Source organism: Lissotriton vulgaris, unplaced genomic scaffold (genome assembly GCF_964263255.1).
Source record: "Lissotriton vulgaris unplaced genomic scaffold, aLisVul1.2 SCAFFOLD_254, whole genome shotgun sequence".
Lineage (NCBI taxonomy): Eukaryota > Metazoa > Chordata > Amphibia > Caudata > Salamandridae > Lissotriton > Lissotriton vulgaris.
Genome location: NW_028243099.1, coordinates 209691 through 223167, shown reverse-complemented (window position 1 = coordinate 223167; position 13477 = coordinate 209691). Strand labels below are relative to the sequence as shown.

At 48.4% G+C, this 13477-nt stretch overlaps 1 protein-coding gene across 1 annotated transcript in view; it reads left to right on the top strand.

The window, feature by feature from the left end:
- EPHX2 (epoxide hydrolase 2) overlaps positions 1–13477 on the top strand; it is a gene marked incomplete at its 3' end in the record, with an annotated part of 433424 nt that overhangs the window by 238680 nt on the left and 181267 nt on the right. The window lies entirely within an intron of this gene.

Below are 13477 nucleotides of genomic sequence, written 5' to 3'. Positions count from 1 at the left end.
TCGACGCAGAATCGGAGCTCAGGAGTGGTGCCCGGGGCAGCAGCTTTGGGGACCAGCACGACTGGGCTGGCCCAGGGGCTGTCCGAGGGCTCGATGACCCCGAGGGTGAGCATTTTTGACACTTCTTCTTGGATGCAGGCCCGTACCCGATCTGGTACGCGGTACGCCCGATGTCTGATAGGGGGACTGTCCCCAGTGTCGACGTCGTGCAAGCACCAGGGGGTGACCCCTGGGGTGAGGGAAAACAGGGTCGCAAATTGCAGCAGGAGGCCCCGACAGTCTTGGCGCTGTTCCGGGGTTAGGGCATCTGAGAGTCGGACCCCGTCCACTGAACCATCTTTTTCACGGGTCCTCAGTAGGTCAGGGAGGGGTTCGGAGTCTTCTTCCGCTCCACTGTCTGTAGCCATCAGTAGGCTTAGCTCTGAGCGCACAAAGTGGGGTTTGAGTCTATTGGCGTGGAGGACCAGGAGGGGGTTCCGGGGAGATTCCATATCGATGAGATAGGTGACGGGGCTCTTGCGCTCGATCACCTTGAAGGGCCCTGTCCACTTGTCCTGCAAGGCACAAGGTTCGGTGGGGGACATCACCCATACTTGCTGGCCAGGTTCGAACTCTATGGAGGAGGCATTCTGATCGTACCATCTTTTCATGTCCTCCTGACTGGCTTCAAGATTGGCTTTGGCGATCTCTCTGAACCGCCTGGTCTGATTGAGTAGGGTCAGGAGGTACTTGTAGACGTCTGGAGGGGTTTTCAGGGGGGCCATCTCCCAACCTTCTTTGACTAGGCTGAGGGGCCCTCGAACAGGGTGTCCGTACAAGAGTTCGAAGGGGCTGAAGCCGAGGGACTTCTGGGGGACTTCTCGGTAGGCGAAGAGGAGGCACGGGAGTAGCACATCCCACTGGCGGCGGAGGGGCTCTTCCAACCCCATAATCATTCCCTTGAGTGTGCGGTTGAACCGCTCGACCAGTCCGTTTCCTTGAGGGTGATAGGGGGTCGTGAATCGGTAGGTGACCCCGCACTGCTGCCAGAGGGATTTCATATATTTTGAAATAAAGTTCGTGCCTCTGTCGCTGACGACTTCCCGGGGGAAGCCCACCCGGGAGAAGATCCCCATTAAGGCTCGGCCGACCACCAGAGCTGTTACCGTTCACAGGGGAACAGCCTCGGGATAGCGGGTGGCGTAGTCCACTAGTACCAGGATGAATCGATGTCCTTGTGCTGTTCGGGGGTCCAGGGGCCCCACAATGTCTATTCCCACCTTTTCGAACGGGGTGGTAACAACCGGGAATGGTTGTAGGGGTGCCCTGAGTTTGCGGCCGCTCTTCCCGCTGGCCTGGCAAGTGGGGCAGGACCGGCAGTGGTTGAGGAAGTCATTTCTCATTCTTGGCCAGTAAAAGTGGGTCACCAGGCGGTTGTAGGTTTTGTCCTGTCCCAAGTGTCCAGCCAGGGGGACATCATGGGCCAAATTCAACAGGAAGTCTCTAAAGCGGAGGGGCACCACCAACACTCGACTGGCCCCCAACTCCGCGATTCTTTGTTCACTATACAACAGATCATTGTCCCAATAGATCGAGTGGGCCCCGGCGGTATCTCCCGCGCTCTGGGCGAGGGCTTGCTGTCGTAGTCCCTCGAGGGAGGGACAGGTCTTTTGCTCTTGGCGGAACTGTTCCTGGGTGGGTCCCCCTTCTTGTCGCCACTGAGCCAAGTCTGGAAGGTCCTGGGGCTGAGCGAGCCCTTCTTGGGTTTGTTCCGGGAGGTCGGCGGTGTCGGCGTCCCCCACTGGAGCGATCGGGGGAGGAGGTGCTGGCCATTCGGGTTCTTCTGGTCGGGGGATGGCGCGGGCCGCCATGGACGGGGTGGTTACGCACGCCCAGTCCGGGAGGCCCAACATCCCCAGGTGTTCTCTTCTTTCCACGGCGGCCCACGGGGAACTCTCGAGATCGTTCCCCAGGAGACAGTCCACGGGGGCATCATCGCGGACCGTCACCTTCAGCATGCCGGATACTCCTCCCCACTCGAAGGGGACGCAGGCCATCCGACACATGCTCTCCGAATTGTCGGCTGAACGGACGGGGCAGATAACGTTCGGTATTATTTGCTCGGGGGTCACCAGGTGACAGCGGACGGCCGTCACACTGGCCCCCGTGTCACGTAGGGCTTCGGCCTTGCGCCCATTTATGCTCACCCACTGACTGTACTTTCTGGTGTTGGCGGGTAGGGGAGCCCGCGGGACCATGTCTCTCCCCCCCAGGCACGACAGGACCATGGCGGCCGGTTCCCACTCTTGTTGCTCTTGTTCGTATTCTTCCTGCTCTTCGGAGACTTGCTCTTCTCCTAGGGCGGCGGCAGCTACCTGGCGGGGCCTCGGAGCCTGGTTCTGTGGGCAGTTCGGGTCATTGGCGTAGTGACCGACTCGCTGGCACCGATGACACGTGACATTGGCTCTGAACCCCGGGCGCATCGGGGGGTTGCCCCTGCTGGCCGGGGGCGGGGTGCTGGTAGCGGGAGCGGCCGGGACGGTGTCTTTCCCCCGGCCCAGGCCTCCTCCTCCTCCTCGGGGACGGTGATGGCCTTGGTTGTTCCGGTTCTGCTCGTTCGGGCCACCCCGGCCCACTCGGGTGCTTTCCCATCGGTCAGCCTCGGTGGCGAGCTGCCGTGGATCAGTCAATTTACTGTCGAGGAGGTGCTGCCTGAGCTCGACAAAGCAGTTGTTGGAGAGGTGCTCCCACACAACAAGGTTAAAAAGCTGCTCGTAGGTCGTTACGTTGCTCCCCTTGATCCATCCCTCAAGGGCTCGGCTGAAATAGTTCACATATTCCACCCAAGTTGTACCCGGGATTCGGGTGCAGTCGCGGAACCTCTGGCGGTACATTTCGGGTGTCAGCCCATATCGAGTGAGGAGGGCGGCCTTCATGTGATCATAGGACGTCATTTGGTGATCCGGGAGCTGTAACAGGGCATCACGGCCTTCATTGACGAACCTCCCCCATAGACCGGCTCCCCAGTCACTTCGATCGATCCGGTGAGAGGACATGGCGATCTCATAGGCCTTGAACCACTGCTGTATGTCGTCGTTTCGGTAGAACTCTCGGACGACATCTTTGGGAATGTGGACCTTTGGTTCTGAAGTTCCTGGGGTGCGTGGTTGCTCGGGCACCCCCAGGTCCTTGCCTTGCTTACGTAGTTCTATTTCTGCTAGTTTGCGCTCGTGTTCATATGCCAGTCTTTTTTCTTCAAGCTCTCTTTGTCTTTGTTTTTCCTCCCGCTCTTCTCGGAGCCGTAAGTGTTCTAGGTTCAATTTTTGTTCCGCTAGTTTTAGTTCTCCATCCATTTTGAGCCGTGCCAACTCTAGTTCATGCAGTCTGTTTTTCTCTCGCTCTTGGATCTCTTCCCGGGAGAGACCCGTTCTCCTTTCCTCGGAAGGAGCGGGGTTGGTTTCCGGTGCTTCGATGCATTGATCCCAGGGACCAGCGGTGTTTGCCTCTGCCCATGATTCTAGGGCGTGTTTAAAGTCATCTTTTGTGCTCAGACCGGTGGTAGCAATGCCCAGTTCCATACAAAATTGTTTTAATTCTCGATGGTTGTACTCCTCCAGCTTGTCTATTTGGAATTTCTCTGTAGACCCGCTCTCTTGGGCCGGCATTGTGGTTTAGTCGTGGGGTGAGTTGCTTTCTGTACGATTACGCGTTGGTTCGGATCCCACCGCTGCCACCAATGTTAGACGGGACCTGGAGGGTCGGCCGAGGACAAGGGGAGAGGTCTCCGGGGAGAGCCGTCTCCAACGATCGTACAGACAAGTAACTTCCCCCCCACAGATAGACACCACACAAAGAGAAGATTCAACGTTCTTTATAAGCAATCTTGAGGTACGGTAGAATGGTACAAGGAGGTCTGGACTCAGGGGTCCCCTCGATTCTAGTCTCTTGGATGGGAAAGGGGGTAGCGGGACAGTCTTATTACCAATCTGGTAGTTGTGATGAGATGATGGGTAGCTCACAATCCTCGAGCTCGGCGTTCTTGAAGGACGGGCCGCGGCAGCGCCAGCAGGTCCCGGGGTGGTCGAAGGTGGCAACGGTCTGCGGCAGCACCAGCAGGTCCCGACGAAGATGGTAGTTACAACGGGCCGCGGCAGCGCCAGCAGGTCCCGACGAGGATGAAGGTTGCAGAGGGCCGCGGCAGCGCCAGCGGCAGGACGACAGTTCACAAGGCAGGGCTGCGGCAGCGCCAGCAGTCCGTCAAGGATGAGTTCTTCTCGGTGTCTCTCGACTCCAGGATACAACTGCCTTCCTGCTCTGGAGCTGCCCCAGTTATAGGTCTGGTGCCCTTTGATGTCCGGACCCTCGCACTTGGAGGTCGGGAGGTCCGGGATGAGGGAGTCCAGACACCCAGCAGGGGGGTGGAGCCAGCGCCCGGGGAAGCTGGGGGCGATCGGCACCTGGCGGGGGAGAGCCATCGACACTTCTTTCTCCCATTGACGTGCCAAGTGGTCCGTTCACCTCCCGGGTGGATGGTGGTGCCGGGATGTCGGGGCCTGGCCAGGTCCAGGGTTAGGGTCGAGTTGAGACGCGGTGCAGTGTCCAAGATGGCGGCCGGGCCGGACAATGGAGCTGACAGTGGCCCGGCCCAATGATACAGAGATGTCCGGGGGCAGGAGTCCCTTAGGGGACGGGGTGCGGGTTGCTTCTGTGGGTAGCACCTGGAGGGCCGGTGTCCGGGCCCTGTCATGCGGGGAGGGAGCGAGCCCTTCGTGTGGCCTGTCCAACATTTCTTCAGTTATCGGGGAGTTGGTTGCTCGCGGGTAGCTCCGAGCGTTGTTTCACCTTCTTTTGTGGCTCTGAAGTGGCTGCTTCTCCTGAGCTTTGCACCCTTTTGTTTCCGTTCGTTGTTATGAGGGAGAGGTTCTGGCACCGCAGTGTGTGGTGGTTGCTGTAGCCTTCTTCAATGCGCCACCATCTTAGGTGCGCCTTACCACTCGGCAGTGCTAGAGATCTTTTAGCTAGTTGCTGTTCCTTCTTGTGCTGCGTTAGGGAAGGCTCGCACCACCTTCAGCACCACCTTCAGCACCAGGTGTTCCCAGACTGTTCGATATGCTTCTTGTGGGGATTGGGGCAGTTCTCGCTGTATGGCTCGCCGTTGTTGTCCCGGGGTTGCGGAGCTCTTGGACTTAGGCGACTGCCTGCGTTGCCATCCAAGCCACGCCCCCTTTTATGTAACTTTTTATTTGTATGTATTGCTGCTTTTTATTGGATGTTTGATTTTATTGCATCTGCTTTTATGGTTTGTATTCTCAAAATTGAATAAAGCTAATTTGATTTGACTGTAGGTTGATACCCAATCATGCAACTCGTATAGTAAGTCCTTGCTGATAACCAACCACAGGGTTTATTTCTGAATTGTGTTGAGTTACAAAAAAGGCATGCGAGAAGTGTCCCACACAAGGCAGAATAAAATTCAGGAATTACATGATCTGTACAAAGCTCACAGTACAATCAAATAAATTGGCTAACGACTGCAGCTAAGATTACTCTGGATTTTCATCTAAAACTTTCAACTTTGGGATATAACAAACAGGTTGCTTTTTTGCAAAAATATCCTTGAAAGTAGACTGTCGCAACACCCAAGTCGATACCATGCACTGTTCACCCAAGTCGATACCACGCACTTCATCATCCTACAGCAGCAACTCAAGTGGTTTGTGAGTGCTTGGCAGTGAATTGCAATAAAATGAATTCTTTATATTCATTTAATGCTGTACATTTTTAAGTTGCCTAGTGTTTGTTAATACTAGTTTCTTTTAAATAAATGTTTTTTGGAATTGATTCATTTCTTTCCAATTTTAAAATCAAATTTTACCTGGCAATATCAAACACCAAAAGGATTTGGGAAATATATTATTATCAGTATAAGGTATGAAAACTAGTCTATCCTTTGCTTATACACATGCCATTAAAGGGAGAGTGCATTTTATTTTGCAACCACAACACTGTTCGACCACACCGATCTTCCCGTGGTCTCTTTAATTGTTTTCTCTTGTAGGAGTAACACTGTATAAAAGTTGTCAGTAATTCTTTTTCAGGGTAGGGGATGTACCTTTAGCTTGAAATCTGATACCAATATGTCCTGGGGCAGTGTTGCTGCCTTGGCGGGGCAGAGTTTAAGGGGCAGAAGCACTGGCATGCCCTTGGTACTGCTCCCCTCACTCCCTTGTTGGTGGTTTGAGGTTCTGGGAGATGTTCTCCTGTGGCTCCAGAATCGAAGGAATCTGAAACTGGTCCAGCATGACTACCATCACAAGCAAGTGGTTATTATTTATAAAGCTTTGTTTATCCTCCTTTGGACCAAAAAAAAAAGAATACTAAAAAAGGGATTGAGGGATTGGGCTAAAGGCAGGCTCGTGGTAAGGATAATTTGTAACATTCAAAAGTCCCAATGTGTACTTCATTTTTTACAAACCCATGTTATGAGTTTGCAAAATGTTATACAAACTCAAAATATGAGTGCCAGTGATATAAACAGATAAACACCTTCAATGTATTCAGTATACTGTGGTGTGCAAGAGCAAATTTTCAAAGCAAGCAATGTAGTGGTGTGCATTAAAATGAGACTTTGTGATATTAGGTGAGTGAGACTGGAACTGTTTATAAATCCTTGAGAAGTCCTTACTTCTATGCTGCCTTAATGCCTGCTATTCAGTATCTCATTTGTATGATTTAAGATAATTGTTTGGACATGGCTGTGCCTTATCTTTCCTCCGGTATTCCGTTGTTTGACTTGCATGACCATGGAAAGCCTCCACAGATAGTACTCTTTTCATAAGCTTGTTGGTCCTTTCCAAGAAGCTTTTAGCGCTCGCTCTCGGCTTTCAAGGCTAATTGAAAATGTGGAATCTGAATGGAGCATTTGAACAATGGCAACCATGAGTGGACACATTGTGTGCAACATGGCGAGAGGCTGATGCCATAATTTCCTGTGTCCCTGGCCTGTAAAATCGAGAATGGCCTTGACGGCATGTTATGTGGAGAGTGAAGCATTGTTCCGCTTCTGAAACGGAGCGTCTTGGGAACATCAAAAGACTTACTGTAGGTGGAAGGAAGAAAAAGCACATCTAAATGACTAATTGATTTAATTAATTTTAGATTTGTTGTTTCTCACTTGATCTAGCTTTGGTTTTACATAATTGAGCAGAGGATATTGGATTTACAATGAGTGGATCAACTGATTTTAGCAATTAGGGACTTTGTATTAATTAGTGCAATGAATCCCATGTCTTCTGCGTGCAGTTTGTTAACTGCCATGTCGACTTGGCAAGTGCACCCATGTGCCAGGCCCTACCCTTCCCTCTTCTTTCATACAGGACACCCCTGTGGTAGGCCCGAGTTACCCCCCTGGGCAGGGTGCAGTGTATGTAAAAGGTGGACATGTGCTAATGTGTGTAACATGTCCTGATAGTGAATTACTGGCAATTTTGTTTTTCACTGTTGCAAGGCTACCTGTTCCCAGAGGACAGAATGGGGAGTTTGTTTATAATATCTTATAAACATAATTGTCCCTGGGGAAAAGGTAGGAAAATAAAGTTTAGTATGCCTGAGCTCAGAATTATAAGATGCATCTTTAAGTAAGGGTGAATTTTACATTCTGTGTTTGAAAATACCACTTTTAGAAAGTAGGTATTTTCTTGTTCAACCTTCCAGTGTGCCTCTCCTGAGATGTGGATTGTCTGTCTGGGTTTTTGAGTGTCAGGGGCTGGGGACGAACAGTGGCTCCAGAGACCCTGATGAGTCAGGGCTGGGATGAATAGACCTGGGCTGCATTTAGAGTAGGGGGAGGAGATTTCCTTTCACCTGAATGGGCCACGTCTGCCTTCCACAATTCTGTCTCCATCTCCTGCCAGGAAGCTGCACCAGAGAGGGCAGAACTGGTTTTGGCTGGGTACAGGACTTCTCTGCCACCAGAGAACAAAGTATTTTGTAGTATAAATATTGGGGCCCAAACCCCAGAATGTTAGATCATTCCTGGAATTCAAGAGGAACCATTGCCAAGGAGAAGAGCTGGAGAAACTGAGGAGAAGTGCTGCCAATGCTGTGTGTTTGGGGTTGGCCTGCAGTTGCTGTTTCTGCCAAGGAAAGGAAAAGGACTTTGCTGTATTCTGTGTTCCCTGCTTAAAGAAGATTTCCAAGGGCCTGTGTGTGCTGGCCTCCTGTTCTGAAGTCTCAGGGACTCAAAGACTTCAACCCCAGCTCCCCTAAACTCTGCTGTTTCTGTTGCGAGTTCTGACCTGCCTAGAGGTGCCCGTGCCAGTTTTGGGCCTCTGGAGGTTGTTGCTGCTGTTAGGGAGCTGGAAGAAAGAAGAAACGTGAAGAACTGCTAAAATCAACGCATCATCTTCTTGCAGCTGTTTCCTCGACGCATCTCCACAGTGCGAGAAGAATTTCCACGCATCAATGTGTCGCTGCGAAAACCTTCGCAGCGCCTATCGCCGCTGCAAGAATTGACGCATCGAGGGATTATGGCTGAAGAGGACCCACGCAGCGCCGCTCAATGCTGCTGCATCGATCGCGATGCATCTCGGATTTCCACGCATCGTACCTGCACGGGATGCTTTACCTATTCATCACATATGAACCTGCACGAAGAAACGACGCATCACCCCCCTTACAGACCGGAACCGACAAAACTTGTCCTCTGCGGACCGCAGAACTGTTGCATCGACTTCCTCAGGTCTCAGGAGTGTCGCATCTCTTTGTTTTCCGAATATGCGGCTGTTTGACTTGGGAACTTTTGATGCATTTACACGTACTTTGGTGAAAAGTCACTTATCCTTAGATTTCTATGGTACACGTTCTTGAAACTTTTTGAAAGTCATATTTTTAACTGTGTATGTTGGATTTTTGTGGTTTTGGTCTTGTTAAGTATAGATAAAGATATTTTATTTTTCTAAACTGGTGTAGTGTTCATTTGTGGTGTTTTCACTATGTTACTGTGAGTGTTGGTACAGATACTTTACACATTGCCTTTGGGATTAGCCTGTCTGCTCGTGCCAAGCTACGAAGGGGGTGAGCAGGGGTATTTCTAATGTGTGTATCCCCACTTACCCTGACTATAAGCAAGGGTATATATTTGGACAAAGGTACCTACCTCTGGCAATTAGAGACCTCCATTTCTAAGCAGACTATTGCATGGAATACATACCTTATGGTAGGATGAGCAGCCATGACATCGCGGGCATTACCCCGTGCTGCCATTACGACGCTGTTTTTACAACGCAAGTCGTTACAACGACTTGCGCTGGAGGGCGCTGCTGGAAAAGGAATAGTTACATTTTCTATTCCAACACCTTCCCTACTGTAACGTGGGCTGGAGTTGGAATAGAAAATTAAACTATCCCACTATCCAGCGCCTACAGCGCAAGTCGTTGTAACGACTTGCGTTGTAAAAGCAGCATCGTAATGGCAGCGCGGGGTAAAAGCCCGCGTTGTCATGTCATACATCCTTATGGTAGTGGTTTGTATTAGTCCACTCACGGTTGCATTGACCTTGATGGAGCGGAAATTGCACAGTAATCTCTCAATGCAAAACACCATTAACCCGTGTTTTCCACTCAAAGGCTAAGGGCCTTTGTCACCGGGTAGTGACTCAAAAGGAGACTTTGCATAATCATGAGCAATTCAAATGCAAATAAATATTTAAGGCAATAATGAGAGTTGTAAGTAGTTTTAAAGGGATTTTTTTTCCAATTAAAATTTAAGTTTTACTGACTCTTCATTCATTAGTCAGATATCAATCAGGTTACAGAATTAAAAATATGAAAAATTAGAAATTAATACAGAACATATTATAGCTTTCATACAGAGCGCTCCATAAAGGAAGAAATCCCTATTTCTATGGAAAATGAGGCATTAATGTCAGTCAGAACTCCTAAAGAGTTCAAGAAATATAATGCCACAGTGAGCTTAGCATATAGCTAAACCTATGATTTATATTTGCAAAATCTCCCATAAAGAGAAATAAAAGCATAGGCCAAATAAGTCTTGAAAAGTCTACATCTAAATCTGCCCTTGATCCCTTACAGCTGATTTCCTCTCATCACCTTGAGCTTCTTCCCTCTGTCTGCCTATCTGTGTCTTTTCACAGAAGCTGCCCATGGGCCCCTCCTCTCTCTGCAGCACTCAAAAAAAGCAGTGTGATTCTGCAAGTGTCCTGCTAAAAATAATAAGCAAACCCCCCCACTCAGCTAGGAGCTAGTGTATATTTCCAATAAAACATGTGACTGGGTCTTTGTATGTTGTCCAAATGGAGTTGCAGAAAGTTTCTCATCATGAATCAGGTGAGTTCTTGTGACACATTTTAATTTTGCTCTAAATGATTCCATTTCCTCTTCCTGCTAAAGAAACAATTTATTTCAACGTATTTAAACTAATCAAAAAACATTTAATCCAGCAAAAAAGTATTTTTTTAGGTGGAAACTGTGAATACATTTCACAATAATTAATACGAAGCAAATGTGTGCTTTGCAGTTTCACTCTAAGTTATTAAATGAATAATGATTTTTTTTAAACAACTGAATTCTGATAAAAGCAAACTACAAGCATAAATTATAAGAATGTCTGTCATGAAGAAATAGAAACGGAAAGGGGAGGCAGACATTCCAGTCATAGCTCAAGGAGGGACAGTGAGCTTTCCAAAGCAAACTAAATCAGGAGCTGCGTATTTCAGCTTTCTCCTACACTTTAAAATGCCTGTTAATTCAGCATATATATATATATATATAGACTTCTACTGCACCTGAAATAAAATTTGGAGCACTACAACTGGTCCGTGTCCGTTGGCTTTCTTCCTGGCTGGAGTTGGTCCAGAGCGCGAGAAAAGTGACGGTGTGTTCGATATATATATATATATATATATATATGCTACTTTGAAAGTTCAAAACACATTTTACAAATTAAATGTACTGCTATAGTGAGGTAAAATCTAAACTAAACACATTTAAACCAACCATGAATTAATTAATTGAGCATGGGTTTACATGATTCATTAGACTGAAATCATCTGACCAGGCCCCGTTCTTTGTTTTCATTTTTCATGCACCGAAAGTCTGTGCGCCACTTTTTAAATGCAGTTTGTGTCTGAAAGTCAAAGCAGCTTTTGTCATTTAGTAATGCCTAAATCTATAGGGGAAATTTAAGTTCCATCACTAGGTAGCCAGGAGAGTTAGCCTACAGTGCAGTGAGTTTGTTGGAGTTAGCCAGAAGAAAACAAAGTCAATTAACCCCTTCCATGCTCATGACGAGCTCAGTTCTTCATGAGCCATGGTTGCCGTGTGCTCTTGACGAGCTGAGCTCGTCATAACGGCTCCAACGCTCGCACGCGGGGATAATTCCCCTGCTGTGCGAGCGTTCCACGGAAACGGGTGTGGCCGTGACGAGCTGAGCTCGTCATGAGCACGCGGCCACCGTGGCTCATGACGAACTGAGCTCCTCACGAGCACCGGGGTGCTGTGCGTGCCCCCCAGCACCAAGAGGTTAGAGAGCCTGTATCTGACGATTCCCTATGTGCTGGACAACCCCAGCATTTACAGGTAAGAAAGTGTATTTTTGCAGTCTTATGAAGACAGGGAAGGCCTTGTGGCAGCTATTCAACTAAATTTCAGCTTCCTAAGTTAAGGAAAAAGTCTTGTCTTTCCTTTAGGATTTTTATCTTGAAATAGATAGGCCCCCTGCCCCTTTGAATTTTTAGTACTTACTTTGAAGCATGGCTACTTGAAGGCAAGCCTGGGACTCCTCTCTGGGCTTACCATTGTCACTGAGATAACAACAAGGTGGTGATGGAGATGCAGTTTGTACCTTGGAAAGGCTGCAATTTGTCTAAACGGGACAATGCACAGGGGTTGCACATCAAGCATAGCCTTTCCTCCAAAAACGTTGAAGCATTCAGGGGATATGTGTCTCACTTCCCATCTTACAAGACAATTTTAGAACTGTAATTTCAAGGATACTCCGACTAAGAAATTGGTGGTGGATCCTTTATCACCAAGCAAGCTTTTGAATCCACAGTATGACTGTGAGAAATCTCTTCCTGCAGTCCTATTTTTTGGAATAGAATGAACGTTGTACAGTCTGATTTCTGTGTAAGTGTGCCTGAGATACTACACTCACCAAACCAATGAGCGTTTACACCCCCCAAAGTGAGTTTACCTAGTTTATGATATTTATTATATGACTTTGTAATCCTGTGGTCCACTTCTGCAAATATGCTTTGCCAAGTAGCACTGCTACCACTTTTTGGATAGTACATTTATTCTTGGAATTGGCGGTGTTATGCAGGGCAAGGTCTTTTTAATATTAAGGAGATACTATACCTTTCTATGTCTGTCTCCCCAGTGCCTCCTGGTCACGGTGTCTGTGTCTCCCCATGTCTCGTGTGCCCTTGCCCCCATGTTTCCATGTCGATCTGTCATCTTGTTGTGTCTCCACAGTGCTTTTTCATGTTTCTCCAATGCGTTTTGTATCTGTGTTTCTGCATGACTGTGTTGCTTCAATGTCCATATCTGCCCAGTGTCTCTGTCTCTCGTTGTATGTCTTCCTATGTGTGTTGTAGTGTCTAGCTCTCCTCGTGGTGCATGTTTACTCAATATTTTCCCATTTTTCTCTCTGGCAGCATGATTGCTCATCTTTGTGTCTCTATGGCCATGTTCATGTTTCCATAGGTTCTCAGTGTCTGTGTCTCCTAGTGTTGTGTCCCTCCAGTGTCTGCTACGTCCCACTGTCTTCCCATACCTACCTGATGTGTTTCCACGTCTGTTTCCCTATCTTTGTCTTTGTGCATTTCCGTGTCTCCTCTGTGTATTTCCGTGTCTCCTCTGTGTATTTCTGTGTCTCCTCTGTGTATTTCTGTGTGCAATCATTCCTGAATCTCACCATGTTTCTGTCTCAGGCTCTGCCCTGTGTTGTTGGCTATCTCCCCGCTGTTTCTCTATATGGCTGTCATCCCATACATTGCCTCCTCCTGTCCCCCATCTTGATTCTGATTCCTTAGTTTCCTGTTCAGTATCACTGTCATTTGATACTCATTACCAGCATATGCAAAGGGATACGAAAAAACCTAATGGACCCCTTGTTTACCACAGGTCTGTATGTGATCAAGTCCTCTCTCTGGGTTGAACTTTCAAAGCAGTTTGGCCAGGTCTCGTGTGTATCCTGGTTGGTTATTTCCTTGATTGTTCCAACATTTTACCATCCATCTATAATTCCTGATTGGCAATCTGTTCTTCACTATGTGGTGATGGAAAGGATCCTCACATAATCCTAAGAAGTGTCACTCACCAGAGGTAACCTTTATTCCTATTCAGAGAATGTAGGCGCCCATATCATAACCAATTCTTTAATTAGATGCATAGATTCATGTACTTACCAATGTTTTATAGTCAGAGTGCAGTGTCTAGGAAGGCCAGAGTGGGTCAAGAACAGGTTTCAGTGGCAT